The sequence below is a fragment of the Rutidosis leptorrhynchoides genome, chromosome 5 (assembly GCF_046630445.1).
Source record: "Rutidosis leptorrhynchoides isolate AG116_Rl617_1_P2 chromosome 5, CSIRO_AGI_Rlap_v1, whole genome shotgun sequence".
Lineage (NCBI taxonomy): Eukaryota > Viridiplantae > Streptophyta > Magnoliopsida > Asterales > Asteraceae > Rutidosis > Rutidosis leptorrhynchoides.
In genome coordinates this window covers 335,610,222-335,623,736 of record NC_092337.1, presented here as the reverse complement: position 1 = coordinate 335,623,736, position 13,515 = coordinate 335,610,222, and the positions used below count along the sequence as shown (strand labels likewise).

Sequence of the window (13,515 nt, the reverse complement as noted above, 5' to 3'; positions counted from 1 at the left end):
ATTTTCTTAGCGCTACCAAGATCCTTCATCTCGAACTCTTTTGAAAGCATATCTTTCAACTTATTGATCTCGGACATGTCGGAACCCGCAAGCAACATGTCATCAACGTATAGCAATAAGATTATGTAAGAAGACTTGAATTTCTTCAAGTAACCACAATGGTCCGCTTCACATTTTACAAAACCAACCTTCTTCATAAACTCATCAAATCTCAAGTACCATTTCCGAGGTGCTTGTTTCAATCCATACAAACTTTTCTTTAACATACAAACCCACTTATCTTTACCCTTTACCTCAAAGCCCTCGGGTTACCTCATATAAATATCCTCATCAAGATTCCCGTGTAAGAATGCGGTCTTCACACCTAGTTGTTGTAGATGTAAGTCCTCGGATGCGACCAACGAAAGTACCAAACGAATAGTAGTCATCTTCACCACCGGTGAAAATATCTCTTGGTAATCAACCCCTTTTCTTTGTTGAAACCCTTTAACTACTAACCGTGCTTTGTACCTCTTCTTGCCATCCACCTCATTCTTTATTCTGTACACCCATTTGTTTTGCAACGCCTTTTTATCATGAAGTAATTTCACTAGTGACCAAGTCTTGTTCTTCTCAAGTGACCCCATCTCTTCTTTCATAGCAAGCTCCCATTGTATGGATTCTTTGGACTTCCTTGCTTCAAAGTAACTTTCAGGTTCACCATTCTCGGTATAGAGCAAGTATTTTATTAATGGAGAATACCTATGATTAGGTTTGGGCACTCTAGTCGAGCGTTTAAGTATAGGAGCAACCGGTATGGTTGGACCGGTTTCACTAGTAGCCTCCTCATCACTAGAACTTGCACTATGTTCGGAATTATCACCGCTATCCGAACCATCCCCATCATTGTCAAGATCTGACCCATCACCATTAATAGACAATTGATTGTTCTCTGAACTCCCACTAGAACCCGCAAGATCATCAAGAGAAACATCATCAAGAATAACATGATCCGGTTTTTGACTCTCCGTTACCGGTTTGTCATAGACTGAATCTTCATCAAAGGTAACATCACGCGATCGGATAACTCTTCTAGATTCATTATCCCAACAATGATAGCCCATTTCATCCGAACCATAACCAATGAACGTACACTTCTTTGACTTAGCTTCAAGTTTATCTTTATCAATATCTTTGGTTTTCACATAAACATTACACCCAAAGATTTTAAGATGATCATAACTAACCTTTTTACCTAGCCATTCTTCCTCGAGAATTTGGAAACCCAATGGTGTTGAGAGTCCCCTATTAATCAAATAAGCCTCCGTATTAACCGCATCCGCCCAAAACATCTTAAGCAAACCGGTCTGTAGTCTCATACTTCTAGCCCTTTCATTCAACGTACGATTCATACGTTCGGCGACCCTATTGTGTTGCAGTGTCTCTGGTACCGTTTTCAACATTCTAATACCGAACTTTGCACAATGGTCTTTAAACTCAAAACTACCATATTCTCCTCCATTGTCCGACCTTAAGCACTTGACCTTTAAATTTGTCTCATTCTCAACCATAGCTTTCCACTTCACAAAAGTACCAAAAACTTCGGATTTAGCTTTGAGAAAGTAAACCCATACCTTTTGAGTGGAGTCGTCAATGAAGGTGACATAATAATGAGAACCTCTATGTAATTCTACATTCGTTAGCCCAAAAACATCCGTATGAACTAGCTCCAATTTCTCCAACTTTGGTGAATTCCCCGATTTAACAAAGGTTACCTTATTTTGCTTCCCATAAGTACATGGTTCGCAAAACCCTAGCTCTATCTTTTTCAAATATGGAATTCTCTCACTCGAACTAAGAACCTTCATACCCTTCTCATCCATATGCCCGAGTCTTCGGTGCCATAGAGTAGAACTAGCCCCAACGTCAACCGTAGCAATCACCGTGTCTTCTTCAAACACCTCAACCATATAAAGAGTTCCCCTTTTATGTCCACGTACCACGATACTACTACCCTTAATCACCTCCTATTGGCGATTCTTGAAAGTAACCTCATTACCTTCTTCATCTAATTGACCAACCGAGATTAACTTCCTTTTTAACTTAGGAATAAACCTCACGTTCTTCAAAGTCTAATTAGAACCAAGAGTAGTCTTCAATACAACATAACCTATACCTTTAATCTCGAGACTTTTGTTGTTTGTCAATCTAACTTTACCTTGATACGATCGAAAATTCTTCATCATGCTCTTAGTGGGTGTGGCGTGAAATGAAGCTCCCGAATCCAAGACCCAAGACTCCACCGAACTTTCAATACTACATAATAATGCATCCTCCGTATCTTCCGCGGTCAAGTTAACATCTTTAACCAGAGCATTCTTATAATATCTTTGATAATGCCGCTTTTGATTACAACCCCGACAAATGACATCACTTCGGTCTTTTGATGGATACCTCTTCTTGAACTTCCCTTTACTCTTCTTCACACCGCAATCAATTTTCCTACCACGGTTGTCAGTACTCAACAAAGAACCGGATAATAATTCCCCTGAACTTCTCCTACGAGTGTCTTCACTGAGAATTAAATCCCTAATTAATTCATACGCAAGCTTAGTAGTACCGGTAGAGCTACTAACCGCGGTAACCGTACCCGGCCAACTTTCCGGTAATGATGAAAGCAAGATTAGTGCTTTTAGTTCATTATCAAATTTGATTTCAACCGACTCTAATCTTGAAACAAGATTGTTGAATTCATTGATATGATCCGTTGCACTCATAACTTCCTTCATCTTCGTGTTGAACAATTGTCGCATGAGAAAAACCTCCTGGGCAGAGATAGGGACCATGAAAGCATGGGCGAACCTTTTCGGACAATTCCTAACGCAGAAGAGGGATGCTAATAAGCTGACAGCTCAGGCATGGCTTCAATAGCGAAAGAAGTTCTTTCTGATTTGAATCAAGAAAGACAATGAATTTACGAGATCTTGATCCGTTCAGTGCCTTCAGGTTTCTCATACATGTTAGAGAGTGTCTTCAAACAATTAAACTTTGTCTTTTCATTCATAATATTACCAACAACGTTCTTGGCGAGTGCAAGATGAACCGCACCCAAAGCTTGATGATCCAAGAGCATCCAATCGGCATCGTTCATGCCTTCGGGTTTGGTATCCAACAAAGGTTGGTGAAGTTTCTTTTGATATAAGTAGTCTTCTATTTGCATCTTCCAAAAGGCGAAGTCTTTGCCATCAAACCGCTCAATCTTTAATTTACCGTCTTCCGCCATTGATCCCAACACTAACCTTGGGCTGTAGATACCAATTGCAAGGATTATAGGACCCAAACAATAAGATTAATCACTGAGATTAATCACCCACTTCGACAAACGAAAGACAATAAAATGAAAAATTAAAGAACGCGAGATTTAACGTGGTTATATGTAATTGAATGTCGATTACTTTAATCCACGGACCAACTAGAGAGATTTTATTGATATAATTCATAGATACAGATGAGAGTTACAATAGGATGCTTATATAGGCAAAAAAAACAACAAAAAAACACCTTGGAGAACAAGAAAACGTCAATATGGAAACGTTCCGTCAGACCAAGCCACGCCGCGCCGCGCAGGCAAAACTCCAGACAGTAGGTTTCCCAATCTGATACTCTGTTCACATGTTAGGCCACGTCGCGCCTTCCAAGGCTGCAGCGCACCTCCCTGTTCGTCTGAATCCTTTTGTTTTGATATTCTTCACATCCAGTATATATATATATATATATATATATATATATATATATATATATATATATATATATATATATATATATATATATATATATATATATATATATTTATATATATATTACATTCACTAAGCTTTAAGCTTACTCTTTTGTTGTTGATTCTTTTTATAGATTCAAGTACGAGAAAGGACAAGGGTAAGTTGGACGGATAGCTAGTGATGTGCTTTTGTGGAATCGAAAGGCTTTTGTTTTGATAGGTTTGCTATATGGGTAGTTTGTCCCTGTAACCATGCTCAAATAGTGTCTATTGTTGTCATCGAGTTATTGAGTCAAAATTACTACCTTGCGTATATGTGGGGTTGTTTATATTTAGAAGTGGATGTAATGGTAGTATGTTGTCGAACTATCTTATGTTGATTTATAAACAGTTTGAGAATTAATTCATGAACTGTTTACTTTGTTAAGTTGCTCACGGGATTGATTTCCCCCTTTGGTATGTGTCGCGCAATGTTTTGGCGCGCAGCGCAGTTGTACATGTAAAAAGAGAAAAACATGGTCGTTTTTCGGGAAAGGTGTTCGAGTCGTTTCATCTAAACCTTCATAGGCGGTCTCAATTGCAAGTGTGAGATTAGTAGCCTGAACGAAATTTAAATTCTTCGTTTTCAAAGCCAATAGCTTTTCCTCAACAACAACGTACACAGCCAACGAACCTGATTGTTTAGGCCCATCCAACGTCTTCTCATTAATATCTTAGTATACCTCATCTCCTAGTTTCAAAACTCTTTTTTCGTCCCCGCGATGGTAGCCTAGTGGTTGAGGGACATGTAGCATAAAGCGGTGGTCATGGGTTCAATCCCGACCCATGTCCATTTAAGCATTGGTTACGCGATTTTCCTCTCACATGTTGGCTGTGGGACCGGTCGGTGTGGGACCGACGGAGGGTCGGTTTACCCTAGTTTCAAACCTTTTACTTGCTTTCCTACCTTAACGAGCACACCCGCCACATCATAGCCTGGAACTCTCTGTTACCGATAACAATAGTATATTGTTGACACCATTATATAGCTTTTAGGATTGCTCATTTGAAAACGGATATCTGTTTAAGAAAATAAGTACTACCGAGATGTTTCATTTGTAAGTGTATATTCATTCTTAAGATTACAGATAAGCAACTTCCTAAAAATCAATCACTAGATGTCTAAAAATGTATCAAATTTAATCGAAAATTCTACCACATCTATCAAGCATCTAAGGTTTCCATTATATCAATCATAAACTTTATGTATTCCAGTGTTCGATGACTTTTACTTTCGAAATTCACAATTCGGTTGAATTTTGGGTAAAGAGTGATACATTTTGAGACAATTAACATTAACTTAACACTTACAATTAAAAAATAACAGATACTCAGTAATAAAGAGTTAAATAAGTATAAGCAATTGCTTACAATCATAATTATAACTTCTGGAACAACTCTTTTTTGTTAAATTAGGTTTTTTTCTGATCAAACGTAAAAACTTGTAAAACTTAACTTCGGAAAAAAGTGGTTAATAGATTGTTTTAACTCCGACAATCGTGCAAACTCAATCGAAATTTAGATCCACAAGTGCGTAAAACAATCAATCAGATTAATCTAATCGATTGGATCAAAGTAGATTAAAATCTTAGAAGAATTAAACTCCGGTGATGAACGGAATTTAATGTGATTGTCTGTATATGATTTTTTGAGCAGAGTAACGACGTATTAATTGTGTGCTGGATTGTGTAACAAATGACCCAATATAACAACCCTCATTTTTCCAATCTGAGTTTATCAGATTTCCCTTAGGGTTTCATTGTCTTATTCAGTATACTATCATTAGGGTTGTTATTCAGATAATTAAATGCCCTATAATTAAAGCATGTCATTAATAACTTGAAACCCTAACCTCAAATATTAATTTAAAACCCTAATCTTGTAAACCCTAAACCTAACCCTATACATTAAATACTAAACCCTAATACCTTTTAAAATTAAATATTAAACCCTAAACCTAATACTAAATTAATATAATAAACTAAGTGTAATAGATTAAAAGTGACTTTTATATGAACTAAACTAAATTAGAACTAAGAAAAATAAATAAAAGACATGACTAATAAATAAGGGACTGAATAAAAATGTATTTAAATAAATGTAATATTATTAATAAAAAAATATATATATATATATACAAAATATATAAATAAATGCCGAAAATAAAAAATAATAATAAATACATACTAATTAATAAATAAATTGGCTAGGGTATAAAAAAAATAAGATTAAATGAATAAAAATAAGGGAACTTGATCATTAAGTAATTCACAATCCTAGGTTAATTCTAATTAGTGTTCTTGATCACCAAGTAATCTTATAAACCTAGTGAGATTAGGAAACTAGAATTTATCTATAAAAAGGATCCATGTTATTCCATATTTTCACCACAAAATAAAACTCCAAAACCTGCTGAGCTAGTCGACATATCCCTCCAGCTTTTCCCCTCTATTTTGTTGACTAAACACAGCCCTTTTCCCTCCCTTTTTCAGTCGACTAAAGCCCTTCCACATCCCAGCCTGCAAATCGCAAATCATCATCACCATCCAGCCTTCTGTTTGTCGTCCAAAACAGCCCAAGAAAACTCTTGTTTGGTTCGTGGTTTTCTGCTGTATTCAGTTCCTGTTTCGACACCAAAACAGACCCAATAATCAATCAAATTGTTGCTGCTGTTGCTGCTTCTGTCGAACCAAAATAGCCCAAGGATCTTCCCTTTGTTGCTGCATTTTTGCGCTGTATTCGTGACCAAACAGACCCAACAATCAGTCCATTGTTGCTTTTTTCTTGCTGTTTCTGTCGAGCAATTTAGACCCAAGAAAACCTTTGTTTGATCGAGTCTTTCCAGCTGGTTTCTGTTTCTACTGCAGCCCATAATCATCATTCTTGATCTCTATCTCTTATTAAGGTATCTTTAAAACCTAGTTAAATCTTGCTTTTAATCAATTAACTCTTAAATTGTTATAAGAGTTATGTTTTATGTATTATGTTAAGTAATATGAATTAATAAACATGAATCTTGTATGAATGATAATTATGATTAAAGTTAAAAGATGATAATGAATAATGATAATGAATTAGGTTTGATCATGAATTTAGAATGCATAATGAAAATGATTATTAGTAATAAGGTTAAGATTGTTAAATTTAAAGTTATGGTTAATATGGTTATAAATATGAATAAGTCATGAAATTAGTTTTACGATTATGAGTAAGATGAGTATGATAAAAGACTATAGTTATTAGTAATAAGATCGTGCATGATTAGATTAAAAGTATTAAGATTAGTAATAAGTTAAGGTTGAATGAATATGATTATGATATAGATTAAGAATATGAGTTGATTATTATTAAAAAGATTAAGATTGAATATGATAAAAAGGTTATGATTTTATGTTGTAATGATTAATGTTGTTAGGTTAAGATTATGATAAAAGTTATGATTTTTATGGATAAGTAAAGTATAATGATCATGATGTACATGCATGCATGCATACGTACATATGTGCATGTATACATTGTAGGTATATGGGTGTGTGTATATGTATATATAAACATACGTGTATATGTATGTGTATATATGTATGTATATGTACATGTGTATGTATGTATGAATGTGTATTATGTAAGTATTATATAAGGTTGGTAAACATAATAAGAAAAGTAATAAGTATATATATATATATATATATATATATATATATATATATATATATATATATATATATATATATATATCATCTTACACTTATATAATGTAACACCTACACCTAATATATATATACTATATAGTTATGAACATGTATGATCATAAATAAAGAATATATATATATATATATATATATATATATATATATATATATATATATATATATATATATATATATGTATCACATAGGTGTATATTTATATATGTAACATATAATGATAAGATTACATAAAGGTTGATTGATTAGATAATAATACTATTATTATAACTTATACACCTATCTATATGGTAACACTTAATTACACTAAGTATATTATCACCTATATAAATAATTAATAAGTACATTAATAACTTGTTATGTGTATACACCTAACGTGAAGGTTATAATTAAAGATAGCGTACAAAGACTACAAACATCACCGCTACTTGTGGCCTAGGGTAATCCTTGTTACCATTATGGGACGCTTGTGGATCTCGAATGCCAAGACTTAGATTCTGGTCAAGAGATCCTGGGGGAACCGGTAACAATAGATCATTCGAGTGACTTGAATGTTAGCAACGAAGTTGGGCGAGATTGTACAACATCTTTTTAAGAATTATAACCCGAACGTCTTAAACTAAAAGCTTACTATAAGTGGAAGCTTTCCATAAATAGTAGGTTTCTAAATATAGAAACTTTTGAGAAATAGGAATTTTTCTCGAAAACTGCCACTGTTAATATAGTTTTCTATATTAATAAACAAACTTTTTGTCTGTTAGACATTAACTAATCAAATGTTATATCTCTAGGTTAAGATCTCCGTTTACATACTCCGTTCTTACGTCTCGCGTGGAATTACTTACTTGCTACTATGGTGAACTTCATAGCCCATCTTTTTACTATTTATTAACTGTTTTACAACTTTTGGGGTGAGACACATGCTTGCTTTTAAATGATTTACAATTTAGATACAAGTACCTAAACTATTTGATATGCAGTTTCGTGAGACTTTTATTAAACATGTATTTATTGTTACATGCAAATCCCCGCCATAATATCGTTAATTGCTGGAATTGAAATTTTGCAAACTTAATTATTGTAAGTAGGCCTATTGAGAGTGACGTCTCTACCCATTGGCGTTATCATCAAGGGGGTACATAATAATGATTGCCGACACCCGTACAGTGTCAGGGGTTAATGTTTAGTTCGATATTATAACGCATGGCATATTGAATATTTTGATATTTTGAATTAAATCTTGTGATCTAAAACTTATTATGATTGTTAAACCTATGATGTTCACTCAACCTTTGTGTTGGCATTTTAAGCATGTTTGTCTCAGGTGAAGATTAGCTTGTGTGCTGCCCTATGATGCTTAGTTAGCTGTTGCATTGGAGTCCACATATTAGACTTATCATTTGAATTTCATTATGTAAAACATTATTATGTTTCCACAGCAAATCAAATTTTGTTAAAACGTCTCATGTAGAGTCGTTCTCGGTTATACATACTTGTGTTGTGACATTGTGAAGTCATATTTCCCCGGCCCTATTTGGGGGTATGACACCCAAGGTGTATTTAAAGATGACAATAGTTTGTTAGAGAGAATGATGACGTGGCACATCTTCCTTTCATGATTGTAACAACTATCGTAACAAACTTTTCTGAAGACTCGGGTTGACGTAGCACAGACGCTCCGCTCGTGTGTTAACGCCCAAATGCTTTTTGGTGTTCGTGTGTATGCTACAGGGTATCCTACACACTTGGCCAAGTGGAAAGGCTTTACGTGTAAACACAGCCTTTGGATCGTCAAGAGTTTCTTCACGGCATTCTCAATTCGGATGATCTTTTACACGAATTTGTACATTATAGTTATATTTGGTACTTTCCATCCGGCTAACTTCTAAATGTCTTTCATTGTTGTTATTTATTCGCTTTTTGCTTGGTCGGTGTATATGTCAATCTTTCGCCTGCAGTATGGTTATCCGGCTAGCGTCCAGGTGATTTGTATATCACCCTTGTGTCCGGTAGCTGGTTTGACTTTAACTGTTGTCTTATTTCCGACCTGTAACAACACATACTTTTGAATTTTGACGTTTTATTTGATAAATGTTGGTAAGCCTTATTCGAATATGTAATGACCCGGACTTTTTCGATCAATATATACTTATAAGATTAATATTTACATAAATTAAACCTTACCAACATGATAAGCAATCCAAATTATTGAAACTTATGTTTTCGAAAAGAGTTTTACACAACGTTTGACCGTCTAGTTTGACCGATGATATCACGAACTATATAATATATGATAATTATACGTTTGTGTATATATATGTATATATACATATTTAACATGATCTAAGGATGTTTTAATATCTCATTTTGTATTAATAACAATAAGTTATAAGTATATTTTGAAACTACTAACTTAAGTTTTCAAAACAATAACCATACGTAACGTTATTTGACATAAATACTTATAACCTATAATGTTTATACATATATCGTATATGTAATGTATTTAATCACTTTTAAAGACTTAAATACATAAAACAATATAAGTATATTCACAAAAGATAGCTATATTTGAATTCTCATTCCATTTTTCACAAGATTTCTATACGTATATCTAGAGTACATGTACTCGTATCATACCTAGCTTCTATACGTATTTACTATTGGTATATACACATCAAATCACCACCAACCAGCCCTTGTTCAATGCCTTATGTATAAGGTAATTACTTTTGGATGATTGCAAGACTAATTAACAAGATTACAAACTTGAATTTTGTTTTGTCTCTCCCCCCTTGATCACGTTTTTAAGGGAGTAAGGGTACTCCATTTTTGATTCACTTTTACTTCCATTCTCTAGCTAAAAACACACACATCTTCATAACCCTTAAACTCCATAACCATTCAGCTAATATCCATGAAGATCTAGTCATAAAAACATCACTTAATCACCATAAGAAAACTCTTACAAAAACACTTCAAGAATCCTTCCAAGAACACAAACTTACTTCCAATCTTTCATCCAATTCCATCACCCTTTTAGTTCTAGGTTTTCATTCATCATTTACAGCAATCTTGTCCAAGTAACTTGAGGTAGTAACTTTGTTCATAACCTTATTCGATTCATATATATATAGCTATCTTATTTTGTAGTATAAAATTTTAACAACAAGAACATAGTTTGAATGTTTTCAAACTTGTTTGCAAACTAAATAGATCCTTCTAACTTAACTTTTAAAATACTTCAAGACCTGTAATATATCATAAATATATGCTAACTTAACAAGGTAAAACTTGGTTTTTCAAAGAACACCTTAAAAACTGTTTTTACGACGTCGGAGTGCAACCGGGGGCTGTTTTGGGTTGGATAATTAAAAACCATCTTAAACTTTGAATTGGAGGTTTATTTTCTGGAAAAATGATTTTTACTATGAATATGATAACACATAAAAATTTCATGATTTAACTCAAAGTATAAGTATTTTTAGAAAAATAATCATTTAAGGTTGTTTACATGATGGAAAATGATTAACTTCATAAGTTTCACTAAAGTTTGACCTATGACCTGTGATTTCGAATACAAACTAAGGTATTTACAGTTCATAGTCTTAAAGAGGGACTCGATCCAAGGAAGTGGCAAGTTGAATCAACGAAAACGGAGTTGTAACGAAGAAACTATGACCAAAACGAGATCAGATATCTAAGACTAGTTTAGCTACGAAAATAATTGGAGAAAATTAAATAAATCACATCTTTTTAAAATAACATGATATTTTATATATATGTACTCATAATTTAATTTTATATGGTTCAGGATCACCCGTAAACAATACGAGAAGATTAATCATAAGATCCCATGATTGTACGCAACACGTCATTTGACAACACCGGTACTTTATGTACGCAACACGTCATTTGACAACACCGGTACCGTGGGTCAAGATTAATCTCGACCAATACATATACGATGGGGGTTTTATTTATTTCATTGGGGGTTTATTAAACACCTAAAAATGAACCATTAAAATTGAATTACTAACATCGGACTGCTAACTACGGACTAAGGAATTATTAAAAGTATTAAAAGTATTATAAGTATATATATGTGACGTTTGTTTAAAATGAAAATATATTGATAAATTATATATGGATAGGTTCGTGATATCAATCGGAGACCAAGTCGAAATTACATATCTTCAAGACAAAAGTGAGTATATAGTCCCACTTTTAAACTCTAAGTATTTCGGGATGAGAATACATGTATTTTATGTTTTACGTTATGGACACAAGTAACTGAAAAATATATTCTACGTTGAGTTGTACCACTGGCATACTTCCCTGTAGCTTGGTAACTATTATTTACAGCGGTATTGTAAACGCGAATCCTGTTGATAGATCTATCGGGCCTGACAACCCCAACCGGACTGGACGACCAGTATTCAACGGTTGCACAGTACTTCGTTTTGTGACTACACTTGGTACGGTGTAGTAAGATTTCATAATAAAGGGAATATGCGACGTGATTAAATGTTAAGTATGGTTACCAAGTGCTCAACCACTTAGAATATTTTTATTAAAACGTTTATATATGAAATCTTGTGGTCTATATATATATATTGTTGCCGGCATTAAACCTATATCTCACCAACTTTATGTTGACGTTTTAAGCATGTCTATTCTCAGGTGATAATTAGAAGCTTCCGCTGCAACATGTTGAATTTAAACAAGATCTTGAGTATGCATATTTGTGTCAAAAATAAAACTGCATATCGGAGGATTTGTAATGTAAAATATGCTAGAAATCGTATTGTTGTCATCACATGTAAAGTTTGTAAGTCTAAGATTATCGCTAAACGATAATCATCTTTATTTTGTCTAAAGCTTGTATCAAAATAAGAATTATGGTTTGTAATGTAAAATATATGCAGTTGTTCTTTTAAAAATGTCGCATATAGAGGTCAATACCTCGCAATGAAATCATACGTTATCTAACACGTTCTTATGGTTAAGGACGGGTTATGACATGTGGTATCAGAGCGGTGGTCTTAGCGAACCAGGTTTGCATTAGTGTGTCTAACTGATAAGTCGTTAGGATACATTAGTAAGTCTGGACTTTGACCGGGTCTGATTTAAAAACCATTGCTTATCATTGTTGGTTAAAATTTATATGTAAATATTATGTAGTACTAATGGGTTAGTTGTTGTGTGATAGATGTCGGGCTCAAAACTTATTATCACATTCAGCGACTCCGAATCAGAATCTTCAGATGGTGTTTCAGTCATTAACCTATCCGATGACGAAAATAATATCTTTGGGGAAGACTCACAAATTCCGGATGAACCAACTATAAAGAACCCGGAAAGTGAACCCGAGGAGGAAAGTGAACCCGAGGAAGAAATACAGGAAATTACGAAAGACAAGTTTGAACTAGGAAAGAAACGAAAGGCTAATGAATTAGAAAATTCAAATCTTGAGTTTAATAAGGATGATGTGGCACCAACTCCACTAGACACTACCACCCCTATTCCCGCTATTCCTATTCGTTCTATCCCGGCATCCAGTTCTTCAGTCCCACAGCCAAAATATAGGCAGACAGCCAGGATAAGCGTTAAGCGATTCTTTGAACCTAAACGTCCTAGAAAATAGACCAAACGATGCGCTGCCGTATTAAACCATGGGATCATATAATGTTTTGTATAATATTATTAGTGTGGTTTGCTTAATGTTCGATGTAAGATAAGCATATGTAAAATAGTGAAGTGTGAAATGCAATAATTTTCCATGGTTAAGTATTATTTAGATGGTAGTAATTGATTCTGTACTAAGCTATTAAGTATGGACATTAACGGGTAGGTACTACCCTAGATATAATTATAAAACGCTAATAAGAAGAAAAGGCTTTTATAATAATACCTGGTTCATATTATTAATAAGCTATAATGTACTGTAAATATACACTACATCTATAATATTCCATGTGAATAATTATTTTCTTTTCATTCTTATAGAAGAAT

General features: G+C 33.8%; 1 pseudogene; it reads right to left on the bottom strand.

Moving 5' to 3' along the window:
- Positions 1-13,515, bottom strand: part of LOC139847358 (2-methylene-furan-3-one reductase-like) — a 113,036-nt pseudogene that overhangs the window by 83,274 nt on the left and 16,247 nt on the right.